General features: G+C 42.1%; 1 long non-coding RNA gene across 5 annotated transcripts; it reads left to right on the forward strand.

Moving 5' to 3' along the window:
* Positions 1-1516: 1516 nt before the first annotated feature.
* Positions 1517-14782, forward strand: LOC115343037. Of its 5 annotated transcripts, none has more exons than XR_003923982.2 (7): positions 1517-1760; positions 2767-2881; positions 4624-4698; positions 10481-10594; positions 11844-13613; positions 13751-13819; positions 14708-14782. It is a non-coding gene; the product is annotated as an uncharacterized LOC115343037 (long non-coding RNA). The 5 variants fall into 5 exon arrangements; XR_005932712.1 differs by lacking the exon at positions 1517-1760 and having other exon boundaries at positions 2050-2881; positions 11844-12911; positions 13087-13613; XR_005932709.1 differs by lacking the exon at positions 1517-1760 and having other exon boundaries at positions 2050-2881.
* The last annotated feature ends 3028 nt before the right edge of the window (positions 14783-17810 follow it).

A 17810-nucleotide genomic window follows, 5' to 3' on the forward strand; every position in this document is an offset into this window, starting at 1 on the left:
AGACCTGAGGCCAGTGCACCCTTGTACCTCAGCCCGGACGAGAGCTTCAGTGGACAGAGTACTGAAGGCTGCAGGACACTACGTTGGAAGAGGCATGGCTTCACTGCAGTGGAGGCACCGTGGAAATGTTACCGCTGAGGAGGCAGAGGTGAACCCAAAGGGCTGATGAAGCTGGGGCAGAGCTGAACTGCGTGCCATGCCATGCTCCACTTTTTTCTGGTGGAGCTGGACCACTGTGCAGCCAGGACCTCTGCTGTCTCGAGAGAAAAAGAGAATATGTGGGAAAAGTTGTTGGAAAAGTGCCATACTCCCTGCCTGCTTTTGCCTTTGTTTTTCTGTGCTGTTTCTAAAAATGCGCTCTCCTTGTTTGAACTCCTTCCCTTCCCTCCTGTTCCCCTGGCCTTTCCCGTTTAGGTAAGGAAGTGACCTGTTCTTGACACAGCATCCGAGGTAAAGCCTGCGACTGACTCGGTCCCCAGGCTTGACAGAAGACTTGCCAAGTTCTTTGTTTCTGGGTAGACCGTGAGGAGCCCTCTGCGCTTTTTTTCGGGTGATTTAATCCGCAGTTGGCCATGCCACAGATAGCTCTTTGCTGCTGCAGGTGCATTGCTGCAAGTGGCACATGAAATGCTGAGCTTTCTCAAGAGCACTGAAATCCACTTCTTCTGTCTGAGTTGTCTCCATGCAACAGATGATGGCTTTATGAAGAACAAAGCAAAGGACCATTTTACAATAAAAGAGGAGTGTGCTTTGGTGAGCGCAGAGTGTTTGCTCTGCAGCTGTTAATGATGCAGAACCTCTGGGTTTGGTGGCTATGGGAAAGAAGTGACTCTGGGCTGTGTGTAAGACCTGTTAATGTTTGTTTAACGCTAACAAAGGCAGGAATGCTGCAGGCAGGAGGAACAATTCTTTGCTTTCCTGCCCACAGACCTCTGCTAACACATCTGCTTTCTGCTCTGCACCATGGCTGAGTCTGTTGTTCCAGGGAACTAACACAGCATCTCAGTGTTTACAACAGAAAGCAATTCTAACCTGTGCCAGCTTCCATCCACTGCCCTAGCCTGCAGCTTTCCCATCATTCAGGTCCAGTTACACCCTCTTTTACCTGTCTCCCAGAAAGACAAAATCAGCCTCTGAAAGCCAGGGTCTTACTGACATTGCTATGAAACAGGGTTATGAGCTTTTGTAAGCACAACTTATGCCACATAATGAAGTCCAGGAAATAAAGATCAGCTTTTTACCTGCCACCTGTTTGCTTTGCCCATGTTAGGTTGTGCCAGAAGGAAAACCAGAAAACAGCACAAGGCAGTAACTCTCAGATGCTGGCGAAGAGCTGGAGGAAGCAGTTACAGAAGAACTAAGAAGCTGTAGTGGAATCAGAGAGGATGAAATTAACTGCAGGTACCCGAACTCATGGGGAAGCAATAGTGAACTACTGCCACAAGTTTGGCAGTGACAGAGGTTTAGGCCAATGCTCATGAGCTACAAATATTTTTAAATAACCTTAATAATAGAAATCTTACCTGCTTGCCATCACAGGTACACCTGGAGAATGATGCTAAGGCTGTGTTCTCCTGCAAAGCAACCTGTTTGTTTTGGTGGCATGGAGGCAAGAATGTATCCCCCTCAGCTACATACATGCATTTTCTGAGGCATCTGGAAGATCACAGGATTGTGTGGCTCATCTTTGCACCCAGTGAAATATCTAAATTAATAACTTCAGCAACTCACTGCCACAGATACTGAGAGAGATATATACGGTTACGCCTTTTAAAGCTGGATCCAACACTGAAAAAGAACTTTAATATAAAAAACCCAACCCAAAGCAGTGTAAGGCACAAGGGACAAGTTCTGATTTTACTCACAGGAGAGCAAATCACTTGCGATTTCGTTGGCTCCGGTTTCTAACCTGGAGAGCTGACTGATTGGCCTGCAGTTTCTTACCAGGATAGCCCACTTCCAGAATTCCTAGGAAATTCAAGATGGACACAAGCAGGGGCAGTAGTAGTGAACGAAAAAGAGTGTTTTGTTTTTTTAAAGGTAAACTACTGCCAAGGTGTTGCCCTTGCTGCAAAGAGTGACCGTACTATTCAAAGTGTCCCCCCCCCCATTTGCCTTTGCTTGCTCTGGTCACTTGAAGTATACAGTCAAACTCCAGAGGAAGGGCGAGGGTGAAATTCCATTTCATTATGGAATGAAGCCATTATAAAATAGTCACCTGGACTGATTCACTAACAGTGTGATGCAGGTTCTCAAGTAATTTGTGGCATTTTTAAAGGTCGTGGGGTGTTGAGCACCCAAAGCTCATTGAATTCCAGTTTGATTTGGGCACTTGGCTGCCTTGGCTCTTTCAGAAATCCCAGCTGTAAATTCCCCAGTCCTGTCTGCAGCCTGCTGCATCTCCGTGAAGCTGGAATAACCGCAGTGACCTTACTGAACTTCCCTAACACCAATGCTGTCAGCGCTACCATCAGAAAGCCAGTCCGTAAGGGATGAGAGCTATTACAGACCCAAAGCCATCCCTGTTTATGCTGAGCTATATACCTTTGCCTCCCTAGAAGAGTTTCAGTGTTCTTTTATTTACTGTGGTATTTTCTTCAGGCGTTTTATTTCATACACCACTTTGGGAGACTCTCAAAGGCTTTCTAAGTACAAACCATTGCTTGGCAGGCCTTTTCCCGAGACTAAACAAATTTCTCATTGCTGTACCAGTCGGCTATAACTAAGCATGTGTCCTCTTTCAAAAATGCCTTTGGTTCCTTTCAGAATCCACAGCTGCGCAAGCCTGGACCTGTCTCTTGGATGCCTCCAGGACTCTGAAGTGATGCCAGTGAACCATGAAGTCAGGATGCTCCACCCACAGTCCACCCTCCTGCAGAAGGTGAGAGGGATGCCCAGATGCTCTCAGAAATGAATTTCTGTTGAAACCTGATATTCCATAAGTCTAAGGCCAAACTATGGCAGTCGTCTCACTAGTTTTATGGCAATCAGATTGTTGTAGGATATGTGTCATTCCAGTTCCTTCTTTCTGTACCTCGTGAGCTGTTCAGACCCTGACAGGGCCCCATCTGTTGCTGTGAGTTACTGGCAAAGCATGTTGCAGTTCAAAAAAGCAGTTGCTTCACAGTATCAGATGGGGCCAAATTTTCATGCGTGTTGTCAATCATGTTTTGCATAAACTGCAAAGACCATCCCATGGAGCCATGGTGCTAGCTATTTTTATTTTTTCACTATGGAGAGTAACCCAGCGAACTTAACCATTTATTTGGCATAACCAGTCATTTGCGAACTGTTCACACTGGCCCCTTACCGCTTCAGATGAGGGAAGATTCCCTTGTAGTGTTCCAGAACTTGGCTTCCCTTTGGGGTACTCAATTAGCATCTACCAGTTCAACTCCTTGTAACGTAAATGGACACTGTAGGCTAGGCTGAAGAGACCCTCACTTCATACCAATAAAAGGTCATTGTGATTTTGGTAACATCAGCCTGGAATAGATGTAGACTGCTTACTTAAGAAATGGCTGTACATTTTTGAGCTACCTGCAGATGCAGCCTGTAAATTCTGTTTTAAAAAAACATTCAGTATTCTGGTGGCTTTTTACAGACAGAGCTAGCTTTCTTTTCCATCAGCTATCTGCACCAGATACTTGTCCCTTACTGGAAAGGTACAGTCTGCTATGAATAACCACATAGCTCGATGACAGATGAAGTTGTCTTTGATTTATCAAGTTTATGAAAACACCCTGAAGGGCTGGTTAGGTATCATTAAACGTCTGACAGTTACAGCTCTGGCCTTGAATGGCCTCACCAAGATCAACTCGTACAGTACTGAAGGAATCATTAACTCTGCCTTTCATTTCCACAGAAACAGGATCTCACGACTGCTTATGCAGTATTTCTGCAGGGAAGTGCACCTCGCAGTATCAACAGAAATGTGTAAAACTATTCACATTCATACAGTGAGAATCACAGTTGACTTCTCAGGTTGAACCTATAGCATTTACTGGCAAACAAGTAAATTTTTCTGGGATCAGCAGTGGTTTGACCATAGTACCTGTGAAGAGAAGTAGCTGAATTTGGTAACAGTGTATCAGAGAGAGGCACTGGAGGTATGAACAGGAAAAAGATTGGGATATTCCCAGAAAACACAGGAATGAGGGACACGGCAGGCTCACACCCACATTTCTCTGAACCCCCCTAAATATACCACATACAGTACGTATATGCTGAGCCCTTGCAGATGGGGAACTTTCACCCAGGATTTAGTTCTGACTGAAACCATAAAAAGGTTCCAAAGTGTTCAAAAACCAGATTCCTGGCTGCGGGAATTTTGAGACCTTAAGCAAAGCTGCTTTAATTCTTGTAACCATAAGCAAATGTAAAACCTTTACATTACAGACAATACTAGCAGTTAGGGCCAGCTCTAGGACAGAAATCATAGTAAGCATTAGGAGTCCAGGACGTGGATGAATTTACAGAGACTCGGGAAATGTGGAAGAAGTTGGGTACGAGCTGAAGACCAGGGGAGAGGCGTTTGTGAGCAGCCCAGGCTGTGGCTCTGGGTGCCAGGGGTCCTGCCCGAGCACAGCTGAAGGGACTTGCTGCTTATCTGGTGATTTATAGTGGGAGTCACCTGGCCAGCCACGAGGTCAGAAGCTGATCAGCGGTTACTCCAGCGCGGAGCTGAGGAGCTTCCAGGTAAGAAATACGTCTTTTCTTTAACCGGTCTGATCTGTTGCTGTAGTGTCTTGGAGCTGAGGCATCGGTTTGTTGTGCAAACACAGCAGGGGAGGTTTGTTGGGGGGCTTTGCTGCCCTGCTCAGTGCGTAGTGCTGGTTCCTGGCTCGCTCCATCTCTGTGCCCACCCTCTTCCACCAGTGCAGTGTAATGGTTCCTTCTCCGGCCCAGAGGAAAGGTGTGTGTTGGGGAGCAGCAGGCGTTTTTCCCAGTCTGCTTTATTTTCCTGGTCTGTTCTAGAGCATGGACTCACAAACGCTGGCATTGATAGGAATAAGGAGGCGGCAAAGTGCAGTGACTGGGGGAACATGAGGCTGGGAAGAGGAGGGGGGAGTAAACCTCTTACCCCCAATACCCCTTATCCAGACAAAGGGCAGGAAAACGGGATATAGCAGGGAATGGGAGGCCTCTCAGTCCTGCCATAGTCATGCCTAAAACTTCTAACAAAAAAAGAGTTAAATGCAGGCCGTGTCTAATTCACTTTGTTCACCATACAACCACAGTTAGCTCAGACTCTTCCCAGTCTTCTGCTTGCTATTTTTTTAAAGTATATTTGTAGGCAGTTCCTTTATTCCCAAACAGTTCTAAAATGGCCCTGATTTTAGGACCTGTTCGAAGGAGGATAAAGGCCAAGTAAAGACAAGTAAGGATAAAGACAAGTAAGCAGCCTGGAAGAGTTGCATGTTATTAACTCATCCTAGTCTGTTTTCAGGTTTCCCTTTGTTCAGTGGTACTCAAAGCTTTTTCTCTCGATCTGCATGTGTTTATTGAAAGGATAGGCTCACAGTCATCAAATAGCAGATAGTGAATAATAAGTTAGGCTTGCACACAGAAATCCAAATGGGTTTGTTTAAAGTGGTGTTTGGTATGCAAATAAAATTAGCAATCCAAATCAGGTTGTTTCTCCTAAGAGTTTGCTTTAGCCTCTCCCTGGCTTTGGCTCCCAATCGGAGGGACTGAGGTAACGGTTTAATATAGTCTATTAAGTGATTTGTGTTTGGACACCAAAATTAAAATGGAATCTTTATCAAATATCAGATCCTCTTGGTTCTTCTGGAGAAAAGGAGGAGAGGAAATGGCCTCAAGTAGCACCAGGGGAGGTTTAGATTGGATATTAGGAAGAATTTCTTTACTGAAAGGGTTGTCAGGCATTGGAACAGGCTGCCCAGGGAAGCTGTGGAGTCACCATCCCTGGAGGTGTTAAAAAACCACGTAGACGAGGCACTTCAGGACATGGTTTAGTTTAGTTTAGTGGGCGTGGTGCTGTTGCGTTGACGGTCGGGCTCGGTGATCTTAAAGGTCTTTTCCAACCTAAACGATTCCACGATTCTACACTGTTTAAAAGTGAACAGGCAGTTTCAGAAGGGGACAGTGAGGTTATAGGCACTACCTGCCCCAGGGAGTCAGCCGTGCTCCGGCAGTCCTTGGGGACTCCCCAGGGCTCCCTCCTGAGCAGTCTGCTTGCTCTGTGCAGTCCCCAGGGCAGCGTCGCTAACACTCTAACCTGAATATGGAAGTAGTTTAGATCCCATGTACTTTTAAAGCAAGCTCGCGATATCTGGGGGAAAAAAAAAAAAAAGTGCTGTTGCCTTGAAAAAGGTAGCTAGTTTGATAGAAGGGTATGTTATTCATTAAGCAGCTTCTTTAATACTTAAATCCACTTTTGTTAAGTGAAACGATCAAATTATGTGTTCATAGTTTCTGAAGTCTAAATGTCTTGAACTTTGTTCTTGAATCAGTTTAGATTGTAACAGTTGTGCCAGGAGGTGCTTGTTAAATTTACTGCCTTGGGAGCTGAATCCACCTTTCCTTGCCTAAAATAAACTGACAAAAGAATATGAAAAGAGCTCCTCCCAAGCAGAAGTTTCTTAAGGGGGCTAGGTATTAATATTTTTCTTCCCTACCACCTAAGTATCTAAATAGCCTTCTATACTACATTTAGGGCTGATATTCTGAAGAGCACCCATACCACACTGAGAACAAGCCTTTCTATCGATTGTGCTTTCGTCATACTTAAAAGTGATATGAAGCGGTTTTAATGCACTGGAGTTTTTACTGTTTTGTGACGACTAATGAAGTATTTAGAAGGGTTCAAGCTGGTTTTCCCCCTGAATGTTTTGATTCATACAAAATACTAGGAAAACTAAGTGCTTTTTCTTTGTCTTTGCTCAGCTCCCTGTTAGAAATCCCTGGTTTATTTTCACTTGTTTTTAAAATTGTTAATTGTAGGAGAGGAAAGGAGGTGCTGAACTTTTTTTTAAACCCATAGATTGCTATGTCAGTATGTTAAACTTTAATGTTAGTAAGTTAAAGCCAAATAAGAACTCTGAATACTTGGAGTCTACAACAAAGTCTCTTGGTTATTTTCTTCTGCAAATGTCTGGACAAGTTATTTTCTGTGTCTGCCTGAGTTTTCCCAATTTGAACATGTAGGTAATACATAGCAATTTGATTGCAATGCTGTCTTCAGCTAATAGTTGCAAAGGTAGGGGGGGAGAAGGGGACGGTGCTCTTGAGATGAAGGGGTCATAGTATTGGGGGGTCTCTGTTTCTCCATGCAGTGTTGCTAGTCAGCTGAAGACTTTAATGCCGGTTGGGATAGCGATGATTGTAGTGGCGGATGTGAAGTATGCTCGAGTGTCTATGTCTATCCCTACTGTAAATATGTGGTGGGCCCATACGATGAACCCTAGGAATCCAATAGATATGGCTCATACTATTCCTATGTAGCCCGAATGGTTCTTTTTTGCCTGTGTAGTATGTTACTAAGTGGGAGATAATTCCAAAGCCCGGGAGAATTAGGATATAAACTTCAGGGTGTCCGAAGAATCAGAAGAGGTGTTGGTACAGAATTGGGTCACCGCCGCCAGCGGGGTCGAAGAATGTTGTGTTGAGGTTTCGGTCTGTAAGTAATATAGTGATGCCAGCAGCTAGGACGGGGAGTGAGAGTAATAGTAGGACAGCGGTAATAAGAACGGATCATACGAAGAGCGGGGTTTGATATTGTGAGAGGGCTGGAGGTTTTATGTTGATGGTGGTTGCGATGAAGTTGATTGCCCCTAGGATGGATGACACACCTGCTAAGTGTAGAGAAAAGATGGCTAGGTCTACTGAGGCTCCGGCGTGGGCTATTTTGCCAGCTAGCGGGGGTAGACAGTTCATCCTGTGCCGGCCCCTGCTTCTACTGTTGAGGACGCTAGGAGGAGGAGGAAGGATCGGGGGAGTAGTCAGAAGCGTATGTTATTTATGTGTGGGAAAGCTATGTTGGGAGCACCAATTATAAGTGGGACAAGTCAGTTTCCGAAGCCCCCGGTTATAATCGGTATAACCATGAAGAAGATTATTACAAAGGCATGGGCAGTGACGACTACATTGTAAATTCGGTCGTCGCCTAGGAGGGTGCCTGGTTGGCTGAGTTCTGCGCGGATGAGTAGGCTAAGGGCGGTGCCGAGAGCATTAACAGACAGGTGACATTCCTGTATAGCATTATGATAGCAAACAAAGCCAATTCTGAAACCCTTCCTAGTGCTCATAAGCAGCAGTAGGAAGCACCAATAATACTTACGTACTTACGGGAGGCAAGCAAACGGGAGGTGTTTGAGGGCTGTGTTTGGTAAAATGCTATCCCCGCTCTCATGCTGTGCTTGATCATGCAAAGGCATAATGGACTGCTGCCTGATGATGTAGAATGTACTTGCATATTTTACCAACTGGTTTGTAAAGTGTAATGCAACAGAGTCCTCAGAACTTTTTTTTGTATGCCATAGCATGAGCTGTAGGCTGGTAAAAGGATATTTAACTTTAGGAGAACCTGTGATCACCTTAGAATGTTAAGCATGTTGAAATTAAGGGCTTTAGGGTTTTGGAGGAACAAATAAGGCTGAAAAAATTTGCTTTTCACAACTTTAAACACAATATTTGTCACTGCTTTTCAGAATTTTCAGTACCAAAACATTTTAAGTCTAAGATTAATAAAAGGGAAGCAGACCAAAATGAAAGTTTGCCTGATTTCTTTTGACCCCAATATAATAATTTGCTTACAAAGTTTTGTTACCCCCTACAAAAATAAAAATCTACTAGGTACCAAGACTGAAAGCAGGGATTAAGAAGTTGTGCCTGTACCTGGAAACCAGCGATGGTACTAGGTACTCTATTTGGAGTTTTTGTAGCCTTTTGAGTATTGCTGAAGGTATTACAAGTAGCGGGAAGGTTCCTACTTGCCTTGCTCTTATCATAAGTAAGTCCTCAATCTACACAGTGAGACATAATTACACTAGGCAGAAACAGATTGCTTCAGTTTTCACCTTGTCTGAGCCCAGGCTATTCTGACAGCAGTACATCTTTCTACTCCCTGCTACTCAATTCAGATAACCTACCCAGGGTGTTCCCTTGTCAATCAAAGAAAGAGAAATAGTGGTTTTGCTGAAATAGAAGTTTATTTCCTTCCCACTGCTTTCTTCAGAGGGGGATTTGTGTTAGGATCTCTCCGCCTTTGTGAAGGTGGTATTTGCCTTGCTAGTTCAAGGATCATAAGAGGGTATTCAAGTCAAAAGTCGCCTTGGCTTGTTCCGAACTACAGATCAGGAGGACAAGTAACATGAAATATATATATATGTTGAGGAGTTATAAGGCAGAGTTTAATGCTTGTATTCTGTGAGAGACACTAGCTCCTGGCTTGTGTAAGGACCATTTTTTCTGGATAAAGGTTTTTTTTAGGCAGGAGCATATTGAAATTCCTCCCCCCTCCCGCCCCAACCCATACAATGGCAGGTCCGTTGTTCAGAAATCAAGGATATTTCAAAGCATAGCTTGCTGAAATGTTACTGAGTTGGTTTGAGTCTCATGTGGCCGGCTAGAATTTTATGAGTGGGGCAAGGATAAGGCAATGTTTCTTCAGCATGGTCTAGAACGCCACTTCAGCTTCACAGAGGTGCAACCCCTTTGAATAGCTGTTCGTAAATTGTGTCAGCCCAACACAGTCCATCTGAAGGAAATGCATGAGTAGCAGAGCTTTGGAGTGCACTAGGCATACAGCTGTATCAGTGCCACATCATATCCAAACTCGTAGAGAATACTCTGAGGAGCTGGCTGTATCTTCATACAGAGCTGTACTGAGAAGCAGTTATTGCTCTTGGATGGGAATTATTAGACTGAATTCAAGCATCAGGGAATACTGTTTACTTGGTTTAAACACATAGAAATCTGTATTGCTTCAAAATAAATTCAACTCAGAGCTGGGTTGAGATTCAACTCTTTTATTAAATATACAACTAAAATGCCTAAAATTAATAACATAAGCTCGAAGGCAGTGAAACAGCACATTAAATAGCATGTAGGATATAAAAATGTATCTATACAACAGCAGCTAGTGAAACTGTTCTTCCTACTTCTACAAAGAAAACAATCTTTTTGTACGTGTTTATCCACTCATGGATTCTAGTGATAAAAACAGCGACGGTAGAATATTCATCAGAATAATTACAGTAAGCTACCGGTAGCAGAATATGTGAACACAGCATTAGGGACTGGAGTCATATCTTCATCTCTTTGCCTTCTCTGAGAATGTTTTATGCATACCTGCCCTTTAAAACTGACTGCATAGGACATCTCGCGGGATTTTTTTTATTACCAATTTACCCAAGAACACATTCTAATAAAAGGCATGTAATGCTTGTTTTCACTTCTTTTAAACATAATTAGTAAAGGGTAGTATTGCTGAAAGGTCATATTTGTTTCATTTCAGGAAACACGATAACTCCAAAAAAACCCTTGAACATCACGTTGAGCATCTCATGAAGACAGAAGTAGAAACAGTGAACTTCCAATAAGAGACTGTAGCTTCTGTGAAATCCAAAGGGTAAGTGTTGGACAAAGAGAGGCTTATAGCGGAAAGGAAAACAAGGAATCCAACAGTGAAGTTCAAGGATAGCACAGGTAAAAGTATAAGATGTAGTGGACTAATACCTTGATGAGACACTGCAATATACCAAAACAAGTAGCAAGCTTCCATAAAATAATTGTACTATGAAAAGGAATACCATTTGTACCCTGCAAAATGAGACTTGCTAGCATGAGTCATTTTAACCAGGACGTAGATACCATCTTCACCATCTGAGCAGTTTTGGGCAATGAGATTTCCTAACTGGGAAATTCTTGTCAATTTAGTGAGACTTGATCTAGAGAACTATGCTATCTTCGTTCTCATGCCTTGGGGCACAGGATGCTCATCAGCTGAGGTCAGGAATACATTCTGTCATGCTACTCCCTCTCTACCGCTGTTATATTGCACAACTCGGGGTGCTGTATTAAGAAATCCAACACCTGGCATAGGCTATTGCTGCTTCTCAGTATAGGAAAGATAAAGGCTGGTAGCCACGTGTCGGGGCGGAATCAGAGCTCTTGTCAGGGAGGCCACCTTTCTTATTCTATAATTTGACTAACTACATCTCAAATAGAAGATCTGCTGAACTGAGGGCTTTGCAAACCCTTTTATTTTATAAGATACCTTTAAAAGTACTTTTCTGTCAGTGTAAAAATAAAGCAGACCTTATTCGAAGTTGCAGTGTAGTAACAGGGTGCACTGATCTGTTGCTGAATTTTGCTCATTTAAGAAATAATTTCAAAACAGAAGCAGCTACTTAAACTGACAGCAACCTCAGACTAAATGGCCCAAGCTTACCCAGAGAACTTCTCTTTGTCTTAACAGCAAAAAAGCTTCAGTGCTTTCTGTATTGAGTATAGGAGTAACTCTTTACAATGAAGAGTTTCTGAATCTTAAAATGTCAACTTCCTATGCCATGGCACTGGGAGTTTTCAGCTGCACTTACTCTGCAGTCTTACTGTCACTGGGAGCAACGATGGTCTCTGCTTAGCTTAGTTTTATGATGTCTTTCTCAAAGCTACTGGGTTGTTATGTCTGCACCCATCAAATTTCAGGAAAGTCTGACAATAGGTCCAAAAGTTACTAACATACAGATAGCTAGTGAGTACAGGAGTCTAGTTTCTTAGGGAAGCAAGTTCAGAAAACGTATCTCGACCTACCCATATATTATGGACATGCAAGCTTATACTCTTGACTTTTCTCATCTCTCTCTATACTTCTGCAGGCATTACAGTACATGTTTGGGTGTTAACAAGACAGACATAGAACCAGCGCACTTGAATAAGCTTTTAACGTAAGCCCAAACTCCAGTGAGAAGGCCCAGACACCAGACTTCATTGATTCTTCTGATAAAGGCAAGCTTTTTTCTCCATATTTCTGTCAAGACGAAGATTTTTGCCAGTGCAATTGACGGCATTACCAGACAGTATTAGACAAAAATAGCTAGATCTAACTTTGCCTGGTAAGACAGCAATCAGCAGGCACTCAGACTAAAGGAAACCACCAACATTAAAGGAATTTTTCCAGGTCCAGGACTAAAAAGATAGGGCAGGGAAAGGCTGAGGGCTTCTCCCTTAGACAAAGCAATAACCAGTCAATATTTAACTTGAAATACTTGCTGATTATGAGGCAGTATAATTATGAAAACAACCGTTTCCAGTTCACTGGTACATGAGTTAAAAAAAAAATTGTAAAAAACTTAACTTACCAACAGCTCTGTCCTGCATCCGTCTTGCTGTGAAATTGCTCACCATGCCTGTGTCTGGTGCAGCTCTGTCAATAGTAGCACAGCAAGACTGTGGATGCACATGTTTCAGCTGCACTCTGAAGACTGTGCCCTCATCGATATTAAAGCTCCCCTCAGTGAGTTAACTTTTTTAGAATTAAGTCTGATGCAGACCAGGCCTCAGACAGCTCTTAAACCAGCCTAAGAATCAGTACTGCCTGTAGAATTGCTCTCCTGTGAAACTGATTTAAGTGAGATGAAAATCAGTAGGAGAAGGGGAGGGAGAGAAAGATATTAAGGCAGAGGGGATTTTTCTGGGTTGCCCCTGGCTCTCATGACTAACTCCCTCTGAGACAAGACTGAACGGACACTTTCCTAAGCATACATCATCATGGGGGAGGGTAGGGGGGGATTTCCCTGGTCTCCATTTCATTTTTTTTAAGGTGACATTCCTGTGCCTGGCATGGATGCTCAATTAGTTATCATCTCTTTTTTTTTTTTTTTTATTTACTCAACTCCATCCAAGGTTAGGACCCATACTTTGTTTTAAGAGGAGATGGATGGGAGGTAGGTGTGTGCTCCAATTCATCTTATTTAAATGCTTGTTAAAAGCCAATTTGCAGAGTCACTCAAATTTCACACCATTTCCTCAATCCCTTGTGAACCAGTTACTTATTAACACTGAGGCTAATCACCAAATAACGCTTCTCTGCTTCTTCCTTCTCTCTCTTGTTTTCCTGAGAATTATAACCTGCAAGGGCAAACACAAAACTGAGCTTGTTCCAGTGAGTCAACCAGTGGAGTTAAAGCAGGCACAGTCAGCTCCTTTCAAGCTGTTCACATTGTAATGGAAACAAGTTTATGTTAAGTTATATACCAATTGGTTCATTTTTCCTACTGTTCTTGTATTACCTAGTAGTTTTGGTAAGAAATCATACACCCAGCTTACTGCAAAGTGTTGAAAAAACATTTAGAGTTTTCCAGTGACAAAGGCGGAGAATGCAGAATTTGCTTGTGTACCGCTGTGTTGCTCTACCAGTTCTGTTTTGGAGTGAGGGATTACCACTACGCTGAGGATGAGGAAAATGTTTTGGTGCTGCGATTCAAACACAAATTAATACTTGGAATCCATTTAAAGATCTGGGGTGAGGAGCGTGTGGTCAGAGTGTGTGTGTAACACTGCCTTATATTTCCCACAGAAAGGAGCTGAAAACCAATGGGTACAATACTGAAGAATCAGTACAAGGTCTGTGCACTGTCCCACCTCAAGTTAGATCCCCAGGAGTGCTAAAATTTTATGGTCTTTCAGAAGTGCAGGTAGTATGAACACTCCTTGTGTAAGGATGAATCTCAGCTTATATAGTGGACTGCTAATGAGTTCTGACATGAATTCTTATCCTCTACAGGTAGACCAGGTTGTCTGCAAAATACTGACTTGGATTAATCTGTCAAGGACTATAGGAAGGACCTGCAGGGTAAGTAAAGACTGGCCCTGAATATGTACATGCAGTTCATAATGCAGGAGGCATTAAATATCACTAGAGGAGGGCAAGACTTGCACCTAATTTAGTCCCCAAATTTGGCCTGCAAATATATGCTTTGCTTTAGGTACGTGAGGGATCCCAGAATCTGCTAAAGAATCAGATCTTTAACACAGCAAGCAGGATTAGCACTAGCAGTGCTGAAACTTGTGCTTTTTTTACTAAAGCAGATGGAGCTGGACTATCTGGCTCAAATGTGACACCACAGGTCGCTAAGATAATACTCTTACAGTAAGAAGAGGTCTCCTCAAGCACTTGCTCCTCTGTCAGCGCAGGAAACTTGTTTAAATCTGACCTCTATGTCATTTGAGAGAAGTACTTACTTCCTTAGGGAGTCCCAGCTTCTAATCAAAACCTCATCCATTCTCACGCTCAATGCAGCAGTGTACTTCTACACGAGTTGCTACACAAAATGAATTCTTGTGAGCAGCAGCTCTTCATGTAGAGTAGCGTAAGCATTCAGTAGTTGTTCCTTGCCTGGGTTAAATTCCTTTGTTGCTTAATGGAATGATTAGAGTGATTAACCCACCTGTTCTATAAGCTGAAAGCACTGCCTATAACAGGGTAGGTTATAAGGTTGAAAGTTCATAGGCCGTTCAACCATGGAGGTATAATTGAACTGTAATTGGGAAGAATGACCTTTACAACCAGTATCCTGCCCCTAACCACCTTTCACAGCCAAGCATGGCAACATTACAAGCAAATCTTTCAGCCTCCTGGACAAGGGCTGTGCCATGCAAATGCATCAGAGCTCTAACTACTGTTCGGAAGGAAGAAAGCATTACTGTGCCCCTGAGAAGACATGCGTTTTGTATGTTAGAGCTGACATGTCCTGCCTCACCTTCGCAGCAACATCAAGGTTCAGTAGCACCTAACGGAGTGGTTTCCAGCAACTTTTTGTTGGAAGTATTTCTGATTATAGCCATTTACTATATCTAAAAATACTTGTTAATGTGATAGCCATCATTCTTACCCTCTTGTCCAAATGTTCCACTTTGGCCTAAATTGTGGTACAATGTCTTTCTGTGAGAGCTCCTCCTGATGCATGTTGTTGTTTGGTTCACCCTTTAAACATCGTTACCAGACAGTGTTAGAGTAGATCCAAAAAATCCAGCACTGTCTAGTAAGATGCCCACAGAGGACCATAGTCTGTCCAGCAGTTGGAGAAATGAAGCATCTATTAGATTCCACATTCTTCAGGATGTCAGTGTTCCATAAAAACTAACAGAAATGGCTTGAGAAAGATTGCCTTACATCACTGAATGTGTAAATAATTTACCAAATATGTGATAGGCAGAAGGAAGACATTTGATATTAAAGGATAGTTTGAAAATCATGGTGGATTTCAGGATACAAAGATAGTATAAAAAGTTGATTTAACAAAGATCTAAAATAGAAACATAAGGTTAAGTTCTATTTCAACATGATGTAAAAGCAGTAGGATTTCTTGTGTTTTATTTCTTGGCTTCCTCACTCCCTCCTCCATTTTGATTCACAAAAATACTGATTCAAGTCTTTCCAATCAATTAAAAAGACATACTGAAAACTGGTATATAAAGAAAACAGTACTAAGAAGGGCACAAAAAAGTAACAAAGATAGCCTAGCATTTAATGCGGTTAGTTTCTTTTACAACAAATACTTTATTGTATTGGTTTTCATTTAAGGACTGCAGACAAATCTGAGTCTTAAATAAAAGTGACAGGAGACAGGTGTATAGTTGTTAGACAGTAATGTAATTAAGCATAGTGAATACTAATGGTAAAGATGATAAGGTCTTATCTGTCTGCTTTGTTTTCTTTTTTTCAGAAGGAGAAGCTTGCTGTAGCACGCCATGCAACAGAGAAGGTAAAAATCTAGCACATGCTTCTCAACGTTGAGCATTTCCCTGTGTAAGAGCTCTGTGCCATTCTACGTGGGACTGTCACTCTGCGGACTCCAGATTTCTGACTGCCACCGACCCACTGCATCACCCAGGAAGAAGGCAGAGTGATTTGTTTTGTCTTCCTTCCTTCACCCCTTATTGTTAGTCTTATAGCTTGGGGTAGTAATGCCCTCTCACTATGTGACAGCTTAAGAGAACTCTGATCTGAGCTATACTGTGTAGGTAATGTTATACTGCATGTAATATTTATTATAGCCATAAGATACTCATAAGTCTTTGTGGATCCAGCACAGTACTTCACACGGTATGTATACAACCTTTCTGTCAAACTAAACTGTAAAGGAATACATTTCATCCAAGCTACACTTCAGTGAATCATTCAGTTGACGTTTCAGAGTAGGGTTCAAGGAAACAACCAACCTTCTCGGTGCAAGTAATTAAAAACTACAGCACACCGTGTATCCGTAAGAGATCCCAGGGGGAGGGTGGGATTGAGGAAGGTAAGGGGCAGGATGCTGCTATTGTTGCATTTTGGTGCTTAACACCTGCCAGGTACAGCGAAACACCTGCCCATAAAGCCATGTGTCAGATAAAAACATCTAACAGCAATAATACCCTTTCTCGGTGATAGCCTTTATAAATCATTATTTACAGTACCTTTAATATCTGATAACTGGGAAGTAAAACTTCCTGTATTGTTTTAATTCTCAGTAAAGAACAAAAAGCCTCCATGAACCATTTAAGACAACATTCTCAATCCATTTAGTCCCTTTAGCCTGGGCTAGTTCTTTCAAGGTGATTTTAACTAGTATAATTGATTTAGGGAAAGGAGCTTCATCAAATAAGAATCAAGCCCATCATATTTTAAAATGTATTTATTATAATATTAGTCCACTAACATAATGAAAACAATCAAAGGGAATGGGATTTAAGTCTCCTTCTGTCTATCTCTCCAACCCCTGCCCCCCCGCCAAGAACTGACAAATGGATGTAAAAGTATATCTGTATAAAAATAAAATTTAAAATGTATACATTACATAAAAGGTCAAGGTTTTAAAATAAATGGCTTTGCTATTAGAACATTGCACTAGAGAAGAACAGTCTAGAGGAATTGCTGTGAAAAGGAAAGAGTAAGTTACAATAGCAAAGCTGAAAAAGTAAACTCCACTTTTGATTTCAGCAGTCTAGTTCTTCAATTATCTTATATTTAGGTGACAGAACATTTTGGTTTTGAGAGAAAATTGTGAACAAGAAAACTCAAATGTTAACATTTCAATAAAATGTTACTTTCATTCTCTGGAAAGCTACCATTGTTTAAAAGTAAATAAAGAGAACATGTTTGGAGCAGAGTACCTACATTCATCTTTCTTACTGCTTACAAAACTTAACATTTTAATTTGAGTGTATTCTAGTGTTGCAGTATCAAACATGTGCTCTGTTCCACATTCTGCACAGTTTTCTATTTACAGGCTCATTCTGACATTATTTTATCATTCTAGATTTTGTTTGCTTTTACCCTTTATTCTGGAACCCAAGGCATTTAATTTAAAATTTACTTATGCCTGGGGACATTTGACAGTCAAGCATGGATTTCTCTATTGGCCACTAACCTCTGTTTCCAAATTCGCTGTTGAACTTTTCCACGTTGTACACGAAACACCATAATCATCATTACCAGGCAGTATTAGAAAAACAGAAAACATCCAATGCTGCCCAGTAAGATGGTAATGGCATCTCAGGATCATGGTCTACAAACAGCAGCTATACCACCACAAGCTATAGAAAGCCTGACTATTTGAAGTAGAAGAAAAAAAGGTATAGGGGGGAAGAATACCACCTGTAGCTGTCCCTCCTTTGTGATTTCAGCAATTATCAAATGCTGTTCGTTTGGGAGAGGTGGAAGCAACAATGTTCTGAAAAGTTATCCCAGAAATATTTGTACAGGTCATACAGTCCTGCCTCTTCCCACCATCCCCAGCCTCCCCACAAACACCCCTTCAGAACTGTCACTTACCAATAACTGGTCTTGTTTATGTTTACAC

Source organism: Aquila chrysaetos, chromosome 6 (genome assembly GCF_900496995.4).
Source record: "Aquila chrysaetos chrysaetos chromosome 6, bAquChr1.4, whole genome shotgun sequence".
Classification (NCBI taxonomy): Eukaryota; Metazoa; Chordata; class Aves; order Accipitriformes; family Accipitridae; genus Aquila; species Aquila chrysaetos.